At 38.4% G+C, this 12,250-nt stretch overlaps 1 long non-coding RNA gene across 1 annotated transcript; it reads right to left on the bottom strand.

Moving 5' to 3' along the window:
• Positions 1-10,524: 10,524 nt before the first annotated feature.
• LOC144588782 (uncharacterized) lies at positions 10,525-12,027 on the bottom strand. Its single transcript, XR_013544478.1, has 2 exons — positions 11,871-12,027; positions 10,525-10,659 (listed from the first exon to the last, which is right to left on the bottom strand). It is a non-coding gene; the product is annotated as an uncharacterized LOC144588782 (long non-coding RNA).
• Positions 12,028-12,250: the final 223 nt, after the last annotated feature.

Below are 12,250 nucleotides of genomic sequence, written 5' to 3'. Positions count from 1 at the left end.
TGGGCAGTGGGCATCACCTTGTCCTCTGCTTCAGATATCAAGAACACTTGGCTTAGCCCTAATTGTTGTGGAGGTCAGAATTAAGTCTTGTTAATATCCTGGTACTCCATTCTATACCATGTTTGCCCTGGTTTTAAATGTCTGCACAAGTTATGGAGGTCATGTTCTAGCTTAGTCCTGTCCATTGCTTATAACTTGTGTTGTGATACTTCTGTTCATAGGGGTGTAGTCAAACATTCAGCCCTCACAATCAGTTACAACTAGGAAGGCATTTACCACCTTATCTCCCCTATCTTTAGACCAAGCTGTACAAGACACATCACATGGCAACACCTACCCTTTCAGCCTGGCCAGTATCGCTTGTACTGATTATAAAGGGGTGATTGCTCCAAAGTGTGATAGCAATGCACACTTTGGGGGCTTTCCAGCTGCCTTCATGAAATGTTCTGCTTGACTTCTCTGAATGACTAAGGGCTGCCTTGTTTGCTGTAGTGGAGGCGACGTCAGATGAACCAAGTTCACTACTGGACTCATTCACAAATCCACTCTTTTCCCATGGAGACCGTTGCTGTAACCTTGGCAACAGAGAAGCATTTTTGTTTCGTTCTTCGTCTTTTCCCCGCCCCCACCTCTTTCTTTCCAAGAAGAAATGTTCCATCTCTTGTTGGCTCAAACCCATGTCAGCATTCTTTTGGAGTTTTGCGGCATTTCTGTGTACAGAGAGCCTCCTTGGCTGTAGCAATCTCTTTCACCGATCAATGTGACTCATATTTTTTGCCATCACAATGAGTTTGTTTTTCATAAACAACCCTGATTCTTTTGCATAAGCCAACAGAAAGCACCAAAGTCAGAGGTTTCTGGGCAACCAAGTATTATATTGACTACTCATACTGGAGGCGAAGAAAGTAAAAGTACAATCCATCAAGAGTCTGTCTTGCACAAGACTACTGAATTCTGGATTTTGATATTTGGATTGTGACCAAAGTACTGGTACTTCACATAGTGAATCTTGCAGTTGATTAAAGCTTGCAGTTGATAGTTGACCACAAATGCAATGAAGATTTATAGAGAAGTTATATACAGACCAATTTGCCTCAGCTAAGATCCAGCACAGGATTCTGTATGAATATTTCTGGCTTTCTACTTTCCACTCCCCCATTGATGGTTCAAGGAACAATCAGGGAGGGTGACTCCTGTGAAATTTAGAAATGAATGGCTCCTTGCTTGGTCCACCAGTTGCTGCTGCATCCATTTCTGCCACTCTTTATCTTCCAAATTAATGTGTAGCATAACTGCAGCATTATTTGCCAATAAGTGTGTGTAGGATTGCAGGCAGTCTTTGCATACTTATGTGGGAGTAATCCCCATTGAACACAGTGGAATAAACTATCTCCTATAGCAGCTTTCTCCAACCTGGTGGCTCTAGCTGCATTTGACTACAAATTCCGTAATATAGTTGGGGATCAACCATAGTAATCAGCATTAACTAATTCTTGACCCCCCCCCCAGCTTTCATTTTCTTCTGATACTTCTTTGTATAAATCAAGTACCTCTATAATTTATACATGTGTAAGTATATCTTTTTAAAAGAAAATAAATCAGATAGATAAAGGTCAGAAATATGATGTAGGTAGATGTCCTAGCTCAAAATATTAATTATAAATTGGAGTTACATATGAAGCTTCAAGATATGGAGGCAGGGGAAGATATGGAGGCAGTGACAGATTTTATTTTCCTGGGCTCCATGATCACTGCAGATGGAGAAAGCAGCCACGAAATTAAAAGACGGCTGCTTCTTGGGAGGAAAGCGATGACAAATCTTGACAGCATCTTTAAAAGCAGAGACATCACCTTGCCAACAAAAGTCCAAATAGTCAAAGCTATGGTTTTTCCTGTCGTGACGTATGGAAGCGAGAGCTGGACCATAAAGAAAGCAGACCGCCGAAGAATTGATGCCTTTGAATTGTGGTGCTGGAGGAGGCTCTTGAGAATCCCCTGGACTGCAAGGAGAACAAACCTATCAATTCTAAAGGAAATCAACCCTGAGTGCTCACTGGAAGGACAGATCCTGAAGCTGAGGCTCCAGTACTTTGGCCATCTCATGAGAAGAAAAGACTCCCTGGAAAAGACCCTGATGTTGGGAAAGTGTGATGGCAAGAGGAGAAGGGGACGACCGAGGACGAGATGGCTGGACACTGTCTGCGAAGCAACCAACATGAATTTGACACAACTCCGGGAGGCAGTAGAAGATAGGAGGGCCTGGCGTGCTCTGGTCCATGGGGTCATGAAGAGTCGGACACGACTAAACAACTAAACGACGATGAAGCTTCAAAGGCCCCATGTTAGGGAAAACAAATGTTCATACTTCAGAAATACTTGTCAAGGGTTCATATGTTTCTTTCTGAGATTTCCAAGCCATGTAATAGTTATGCTAAGCATTCTTGTGCTGTTTTTAAGGCATATAGCCTCTCAAACACATTTTACAAAATGTTTTGAAACAATATAGCTATCAACTAGAATCAGTAACAATAAATTAGAACTAGTGAGAGTCATGAAAGCTAACCATTAAACACCTCAAACATATTTTTTGAAATTTAATTTTGAAAGATTTTTTATTGAAGTTGGACAGTCAGAAATATTGATTAAAGATTCAAATGTCAACAGGTAATGAGTTGAGTATTTGAGAAAGTTACTGAATTCAAAAAACTGACCATGTTCCAAATGCTATGCCACTGTGCCTTAGGGGGAGCAGTCTCCCCCTCACCCATTTACTCTTGATTCCTATTCATAAGTTCTCTTTTTACAATTCATTTTCTAACAATAATTTACACTTTAATGATCTGATTGTTCTTGTTGTTATATGCAGTCAAGTGGCCTCTGATTTATGGCTGCTCTATGAAAGAGTGACCTCCATCATGTCCTGTCATTAACAGACTGGCTCACCTTTTGCAAACTCAACCCTATTGCATCCTTTATGGAGTCAATTCACCTCAGATCTAACAGAGGTGACCATTTGGAGAATGACGGCTAGATAGCAAGACAATGGACGTTGTGGGGGGTGGGGAGGGGATACATGCCATAGTTTTACCACACTGTTTGGCTTGGGATTTGTTCAAATCAAATTTTCTTTCAACTGGTTAGTTAATAGAGATAATGACCACAGACAGCAAATTTGTCACATAAGCTACAAAACATCTGGGGATCAAATTATCCTGCCATTTGCAGACAGGTATAAACAACAACATGGTGGAGCTGTGGGTTAAACCACAGAAGCCTCTGTGCTGCAAGGTCAGAAGACCAGCAGTTGTAAGACTGAATCCATGTGACGGAGTGAGCTCCTGTTGCTTGTCCCAGCTCCTGCCAGCCTAGCAGTTCAAAAGCATGCGAGTTTATAGGTACCGCCATGGTGGGAAGGTAACAACGTTCCATGTCTAGTCATGCTGGCCATGTGACCACAGAAACTGTCTACGGACAAACGCTGGCTCTATGGCTTGGAGACGGGGATGAGCACCGTGCCCTAGAGTTGAACACGACTGGACTAAATGTCAAGGAGAACCTTTACTTATAAACAACAAGCTAACACAGGATAACCAATCTTTCAGTGGCCTGATTATCAGCACAGCTGAACAAATTCATGCTATGCAAACAGAAACAAGTCAGCACTTGGTAAATGATAATTGGGAGTTAATTATATTAATTTGGATCATAAGAGTGGGAAATAAGAAGGTAGCTTATCATATTGCTCCCTTTGAGGAATCCATATCCGGGAGAGAAAAAAATACCTAGAAAATACTGCTGAATGTATACCATGATTGAATTTCTACTTATACTACTCTCTCTCTCTCCCTATGTATCTGCTGTGTGCTGCATCAAAGACTTAGGTCTACCTTGTACGACATTTCTTAGTTCTCTCAATTTCTCCTAAAACCCCACCTTTTGTTGTTGTTGTTGTTAAACTCTTTGGTACAGCTGTCATGGCCATTTCCTTTTGTGGCCTTCCCCAACCTTGCAGTTGTGCTGGATCACAAATCCTGTCATTCCCAGACAGCATGGCCAATACTACTAGACAGAGGAGAGTCTGCCCTGCCGTAACTCAGCTGGTAAGCACGTTGGTAACTGAACAACTGCATGTTGCTTCCCTGTTAATCCTTGACATTATTATCATCATCACCATCATTTTGGAACTTCAGAGCTGAAAGGAACCCTATGGATCACTGAGACCAGCTCTTGCCAAGGAAGCACAGCAGGGAATAGAACTCCTAACCTTTGGCTTCACATGCCTAAACCACGGAACTATCCAGCAATTCACCTCCATGGTCGTTGACCATTGTCTTACTCCCAACACTACATTTTATATGGGAACCTTCTTGTAAGGTTCTTGAGTCAGGGAACTGCCTACTCATCCTTGGTAAAAAAATACCATGCACCTGATGATATGGAATAATATAACAACAACAACATGGAAGAATATTTGATAAATACAGACCCACCTCTACTTCTTAGCAGCGTCTACTCAGCTTGCTCCCAAAGGAATGCTTTGCTAATTTGGTCATTTTACTGAGTGCAGGAAGGATAATGGATTTATAGCTGAATGCTATTCTTTGCCTGGAACTTTGCCAGATCCTGGGATTTCTTCCTCCTTTTTTCACATTAGTGCCATGCGCTACTCGACATGAAATATGAATGCCTGTGTCATCAACAAAGCTGGAGCACTTTGCTCACAGCATGTGGGATGTTAACATGAATCTCCCTGTGGGGCTTGAATGTGTGTACTCTCACACATGTTTGTATGTGGTGGCTGATGACAATGGTAGGTAGCTTTCCTCAAGAGGGCAGTGATGTGCTGTGTAGAATTTACTTCTCAGCTGGTTCTGTTATAAAGCTTTGGTGGGTGTGGATATTACAATATTTTATTTTGAATTCTACATGAGGAATTGTGTTACTTTAGAGACCATTCCTGAACCACCTTTGAACAAGAAATGCAAAAGACTTTCAATTATGTATCTCAAACCTCTCGAGTGTAGGGACTTATTTTAATAGCTGGTGTTTAGATTTGGTTCTACACTTTTTCTAGAAATATTGAGGGCAGAATGAGATTGTGCAAGCTTTTTTAGTGGGTGGGGCAAGATAAAAAGAAATCTTAAGTACAGCAGTTCTGCAATATCTGGAGTAGGACCAAAGGGTAAACGTTAAAAAAGGCACAACCCTATTTGGTTGCCAAACTTAGTTAGCCAAACAGTGGCCAGAATCCTGTTAGTTACATCTGCAGGTGTAACTCCATCCATGTAAATTTCATTGCTAACTACTACATGTTAAGAAATGAGTGGAGACATTTGCTCCGTACGCCAGTTCCTTGCATCATACCTAAGATTCAGATATACGGCTTTTTCCTTACAATTTTCAAATTCGTTATTTTTTTTAGGCAGAGAGTTGGCTTTTAGAAGAAATTACCTGTGTCAGTTTTGCTGAAGCAATTTCTTTCAAAGCAAAGCAAGACCCATTCAGAAACATTTAAATGTTTCTTTTGAAAATACTTTGCATGTATATTTGCACAACAATTCCCACTTTGCATTATGTTTCCATATGAGCAACACCACGTAAGGATGTTATTTCTCTTTAAAAGATGGTTGGTATGGCTCCACCTTACACTGCAATTCATTGTGCCACTGGCCCAAGTTCTGGGCCACTGAGAAGGACTTTTGCAAGCTAAGATTTGATGATTAAGAAATAGAGACAACTTTGCAATTCCTCTTTTCATTTTACAACTTATACCTGGAGTGGCTCTGTATATATGCAAATGTCGCCCTCCATCACTAGCTTCTTCAACCCAATCATCCTAGCCACATGTCTGTAAATAGCAAATCCAAATTTCTTGATGGAGGGAAGCTCCAAGCACCAAATCATCATCATCATCATCATCATCATCATCATCATCATCATCATCATCCAAGTCAGTTCAAACTTGTGATGATCCTTTCCAGAGTTTTCTGGGTATTGAGCACTTAGAAGTAGTTTACCATTCCCTTTTCCTAGAGGTGGTCTGGAATTGTGCAACTTGGTCAAGGCTACACAGGCTGGCTCTTCCCTTAGGAGACACAGTTGGGAATTGAACTCTCTACTTCTGGCTCTGTAGCCAAATACTGTATACAAATCACTGAGATATTAAGTCATCTATTGTACATACATTAATACTTATTTAGCAATTGTAAAGCCTAGAGACTTAGTACATACAGAATACTTTTGTATTCTGTTGTGCTACACAAAAAACCTAGTGACAGGCAAAGTCTCATGCTGATATACCGCCTCATAGTGCTTAAAGCAGTCTCTGGGTGGTTTACAATTTATTTATACAAGTTACACCCTCCCCCCAAATTGGGTACTCATTTTGCCAACCTCGAAGGATAGAAGGCTGAGTTAACCTGAAGCTGTCTACCTGAGTTAATTGGGATTGAACTCAGGTTGTAAGTGAAATTTTGACTGCAGTACTGCAGTTTAACTGTTGTGCTATGAGGATGATAAACATATCATCCCCATTCACTCCTATCCTATTTCTTTTATCCTTTAGAGAGAGAAACCCTTCCCCATATAAGATTTCAGAAAAGAAAATAAGACCTAACCTGAAAATAAACCCTAGTATGATTTTTCAGGATGCTTGTAATATAAGCCCTATCCACCCAGTGAAGTGAAACCCCGCCCTCCACCATTGTGCAGCAACCAGAAGAAGATGACATGACTGTATTTGAATAAATGTAGATTGTTGTACATGAAAAAATAATGCATTTTTGGAGCAAAAATTAACATAAGACCCTGTCTTATTTTCAAGGAAACACAGTAATAGCTGACAGATGGCTGTCCAATTTTCTCTTGAATGTCTCCATCATTGGAGCACTCACCATCTCCAGAGCTAATTGATTCCATTGTTGTACTTGTTTAACAATTAGGAAGTTTTTCTTGATATCCAGCCAAAATTTGGTTTCCTGTAACTTGAGCTCATTATTATCCTCTCAACCTGCTCCAGTTTGTTAACATCCTTCTTAAAGTGTGGTGTCCAGAGCTGGACACAATACTCTATAGGTGAGTACTAACTGGTACTGAATAGAGCGGAACTAGTACTTCACAGGATTTGGAGACTGTATTTCTGTTAATGCAGCCTAAAAGAGCATTTGCCTTTTTTGCAGCTGCATCACACTGTTGGCTCATATTCAGCATTTGTCTTCCAACAATTCCAAGATCCTTCTTGCTTGTAGTATTACTGAGCCAAATATCTCCCATCTTATAACAGTGCATTTGTCCCCTCTGCCAGGTGTAGTTTTGCACTTATCCCTGTTAAATTTCATTATTACAGTATTTTCAGTCCAATGTTCAAGCCTACCAAGATCTTTTTAAATTTTGTTCCTGTCTTCCAAGGTGTTAGCTTGTTTTGATCTGTGATTTGGTTTTCTCCAGAAACATGAATATCCTTTGCAAGTTTGCTTCCTCAGACAGGAAGGTCTACTTGAATCATGTCTTTCGTACACCAATAAATTCCATTTCTAATGATTGGCTATCTGTAACATGTGTTTGGCTCTAAGGCTCTTCCTCATGGGAGCATCTTTGTTATTTTGCTCTTATAATGAGTTAACTCAAGCAAACTTTTCAAGCGCTGGTGACTTTGGATACCTCTGTCACTTAGGAGTATGATAGTAGGATTAGAATATTAGGGAAGGGCTTTCTGATTTGGAAATATTCAAACTTCACCAAATAATCCTATATTTGCATAGTTCTGAATATATTGAAATCCAAATTTGATTGGTATATCTGTAATAATTCTTCTTAACATTTGGATTCCCATTCAGTCCTATGGATTAGAAAGCAACAGGCTAGGTTTATGGTTGGTAGGGAAACTTATTTCTTGAGAAATGAAACTAAAAGACACTTTTGCCCCAAGAGTAGTGGAGGCATAGAACTCTGTGCCTCCCGATTGGGGTTGCTAAAGTTTTCCCAAGGCAAGGAGGCTGGGGTGAGAAAAAAAGACCTGTAAATGATGTCTTTCTGCATCAATGAAATCTAGAAGCAGGGACAGACACCAGAAGGCATTTTTTTCAGATTGGTCTTTTACAATTTAAAGGTGGGCATAGCTACTTATTAATGCCCTGAGCATTTGCTGTCAGGATATGCTGTGATACCAGCCTGCACTGCAGCAGTTTTCTCTGTGTCTGAACCCTTAACTTATATTTGTATTCTCTACATACCACTGCAGGTATATTGTTTACTTAATAAGATTTAGGACTGAAAGATTCATCAAGTAAATATATTAAATGTTTGCCCTCTTTGGGGGTACATGAGGCAGGGGAATAAGATTTTGTTACATACAGACAGCTATATTAGGTTAATAGATTTTAAATCTCTGTGTGTGCATAGTGTACGAGCTGGCCATATGAGCATCAGGATTTATTAATATTAATGTTTTAATGATTGTTTTTAATATAGGATATTATAATATTGCCTATTTTTAATGGTTTTAATGCTTTTAAAAGTTTTCATATTGTTGTACGCTGCTCAGAGACCACTGGTAATGGTGCAGCTAAAAAATCTTGTAAATAAAATAAAAAATATGACCATCCAGCGTCCTGCTAGTGATGGGGCTGGTGGAGTTTTCATCCTTTAACATGTTATCAAAGCAGCTGTTCAGTAGATCTAATCTGAAACTCATCCCATTTGCTCCTGCTTCACACCATCACTGTATGGCTTAATTGGGCAGACTGACCGTCATGTGAGAAGTAATTAAATCTTTGCAAAACCTTAGCTACAATTTTCTTATTGAGGCTTTTCATTAGACTTTTGCAACATTCCTTCTAATTATAGAAAAGTACAAACATGCAAGAAGAACATAGTTGTTGCCTTTTGATTTATTGCTGGACTATAACCATACAAGCTGTATAAAAATATTTTACAAAAAAAAGAGAGTAAAATCACAATTACACTGGAGATTGAAACATTACATGAGGGACTATAACAGATACAACCTCCCATTCTTTCTTGTAAAAAGTTAAAAAAACATTTTGAACAAGCAATTTAGTTTAAAAGACATATATCAAAGCAATTTTAAAAGCGGCTTTCTTTTTAGATTTCTTTTTAGTAAATATACAGTGAGCTGCAAACGTAGGCTGGATACTTGCTTTAGAGCACCTAGAAACAATGTATGTTATACATTAATATTGATTGCTAAGCAATATCGAAGAGTCTTTCTTTTCCCAGTGGAAATGCCCATCATGATGTTTTCCCAAGTGATGCTGCTAAACAAATATCTGCATCTTCAGTCTCTTACTTGTCCTTTAAAAAAAACCCAGCAGAAAGTAGAAAAGACCTATCACTAAACCAAATATACAGTCTTACAGATTTGACGTGCAAATATAGGTAAGCGAACTCTTTGGTGTCACTTCAGAAGACTTAATAGATCTACATTTTTAAAGCCCCACCCTCCCAATCCAGCAACCTTTTCCCTACAACAAGGGTAGGTGAAAGAGAAAATGAAGGCTGCAGCCTCACCTCCACCCCTAGTTCCAGGCAGCTGGTATTCCACTGCATGAAATTCACGGCCAAAAACTGTTGACATTCAGATGCTGTATCACAAGATAGGTCTCCATGGCTTCACTTCTGGAATTATATATATACATGTAGATATCTAATCAAGATTAACGATCAGGTATTTTTAGTACTGTGTAAAAATAGAACTGCTGTTACAACTTATCATTTGGTCCTAATTACAGTTAGTCCTGATTTTCAAATGGAAGTTCAAGGAACTGGTAATTGATTGGTTTATGACCAATCTGAGATGAACAAACATGTACATTAGTGCAAATATGATTCAGTCAAGCTTGAGATTTGAATCCATTGTAACTTATAGCCAAACACTCTCCCACCATTTGATGGCAACCTCTATAAGGAATTAGCAACTTGCTCACTATTCATGTATCTAAGTTGATGGCATGTCAACTTTGTATGTTATTTTTTTGAACATGAAGGAAACTGTTGGTGAATAAAATAAGAAGAATTAAGCAGCAGTCAAGACATGCTCAAATGTGAGTGAAAGCAAACTAACTTGAATGTGGATTACATTCCCTTGTGCTTATTGTCATACAGTGTTCTTCCTCCGTAGTCTTTAACCTTGTGTGCTTGTTAAAGAGCCGAGTTAACACTGTGGAAATGTTGGAAAATGTATACTTAAAACAAATGGATCTGTGCCTCCTGTTATTTATTTCCTATCTTTTCACCATTTAAGCCCTTTCCCCACCATGGCTATCAACATTTTTAATTTCCCAAAGAGCATACAAAGAAGTTGCCATTTTGCACAATGCCCCTGGGAATACTAGATATGTTTTTTAAATTGTTACATTCATTATACACAAACAAGTAGAAATTGACAAACACGCCATATAACTGGTTAGGTGACATAACAGATTTGTTGATGACGCAGATAACTATAATTTTTTTATTCAGTGGAGAGGAAATGGCAGGTGAATCTCAAATATTCAGTGAAACATCTTTCTTTCTTTCTTTCTTTCTTTCTTTCTTTCTTTCTTCTTTCGTCTATTTCATACTTAAAATGTCAAAGTGAGCATCCATCCATGTAGGAGTTTAAGATGATTCATGCACCATACCAAATAGCCACTAAAATATCTATAAAAGACAACCTACAGTCAGAATCTTTGGAGAATACTTTTGAGTATTTCATAGAACCAAAAAGTCACAAGGGGATTAAGATAGTAATCTAGTCCAATCCCATCTCAATTCTTTGAAGGACATGATTGGTGAGGCTGGGAAGGACTTCATGGAACCTTATGGGAACTGCTCCACACCATCCTTTTCACAACTTCAAGGTGCAAGACTGCACTGATTGACTTCAACAAAACATGATTTCTAAGTAAGAGCACTTACTAAAGTTGCAGCTTGAAGAAAATGAAAAAGCAACTTTTTATAAATACCAGCATAAAGGAGTTGCATTATTGTTGCCTTTAAAAAGCATAGTAGACAATATCATCTTTTAAAAGATCTTATAGTACAACATATATATTTTCCCAAAACAGACTCTGCTATCTAATTTTGGGAAATGTTTGAGATACGTATATCATCAAGAAGCAGCTTTGTAAAAATAACCTAGTGCTGTCTCTGAAAATATTCTACACTTAGAACACAATGTATCCCAATAATGAGATGGAAAACATACATATTTACATGGGGGCACAATCTAGCCAAATATACGTAATTGCTTCAAATTCTACAAACTGTGATGGATAAATTAAGTATGACCTTAACTCCTTCTCTTTCCCTTTTAACAATCAATAGATTTACGTAGGCTACACAAGCTGCTATCTAATAAAATGTAAAGAGAAAAGTGCATCATTTGCCAGGATTGTGCCCACAGGCAGTATTAACTGAGTGCAAACCTTAACTATTCAACATTCTTTCTACCAATAAAATCACATCCAACAGACATGTTTATCTCTACATCAATGAAATTAAGACAATTTTACATTTTGTTGACTCTTACAGATTAAAAATCAAGAGAGAAGCAAAACAACAAAATAAGATAATCTGTAAATAGATTGTTTCCATTTAACTTCCAAATTATCTTTATACACAGTTTCTCCTTTGGCATTCTTTTACTTACAAAATGCATTCAAAAAGGATAAAAGACTCTTCCTAACATCTGTCATCTCCCCAAACACTCTGATTGTTTACATGTTAAGATGGATGGCTTCATTTTCTCTCTTTGTCGCAAAAGTTTACAGAAGCTCATCCTGTAATTTGCAGTCAAAGCTGTGATAGAAAGGTGGAAGTTGGGGGAAAAATGAAGAAAGATGATTTCTAAGTTACAATATGCTACTTACGCTTTGCATAGTATAACTTTGATGGAAAATGCATTAAAGTCGTTCACCCTACAGACAATGCCTTGGGATAACTTTTGGTACAATGGCAGGAAGGCACTGTAGTGAAACATTCAGATAACTGAGGAAAGACAGAACTTCCTCGTATGCAATATGGCTGTCTTCCAAATATACTGAGAACAAATTGCTCACACAAAGCAATTAACGTGTCCAAGGTGAACCTGATGTTACTTCTGACCAAAAAAGAAAAAGATTTGCACCAGTAATGCAAACCACAATACTGTAAAACTCATGCAGAACCAAAAGAAATAATTTAGTACATAGAAGGTTTTAGAATTACTTATGCTACCTTAATGTATCCACTTACTTATAAAGATAGAAAT

The sequence above is a fragment of the Pogona vitticeps genome, chromosome 4, assembly GCF_051106095.1.
Source record: "Pogona vitticeps strain Pit_001003342236 chromosome 4, PviZW2.1, whole genome shotgun sequence".
In the NCBI taxonomy this organism is placed as follows: Eukaryota; Metazoa; Chordata; class Lepidosauria; order Squamata; family Agamidae; genus Pogona; species Pogona vitticeps.
This window is presented reverse-complemented; position numbering and strand designations above follow the sequence as displayed.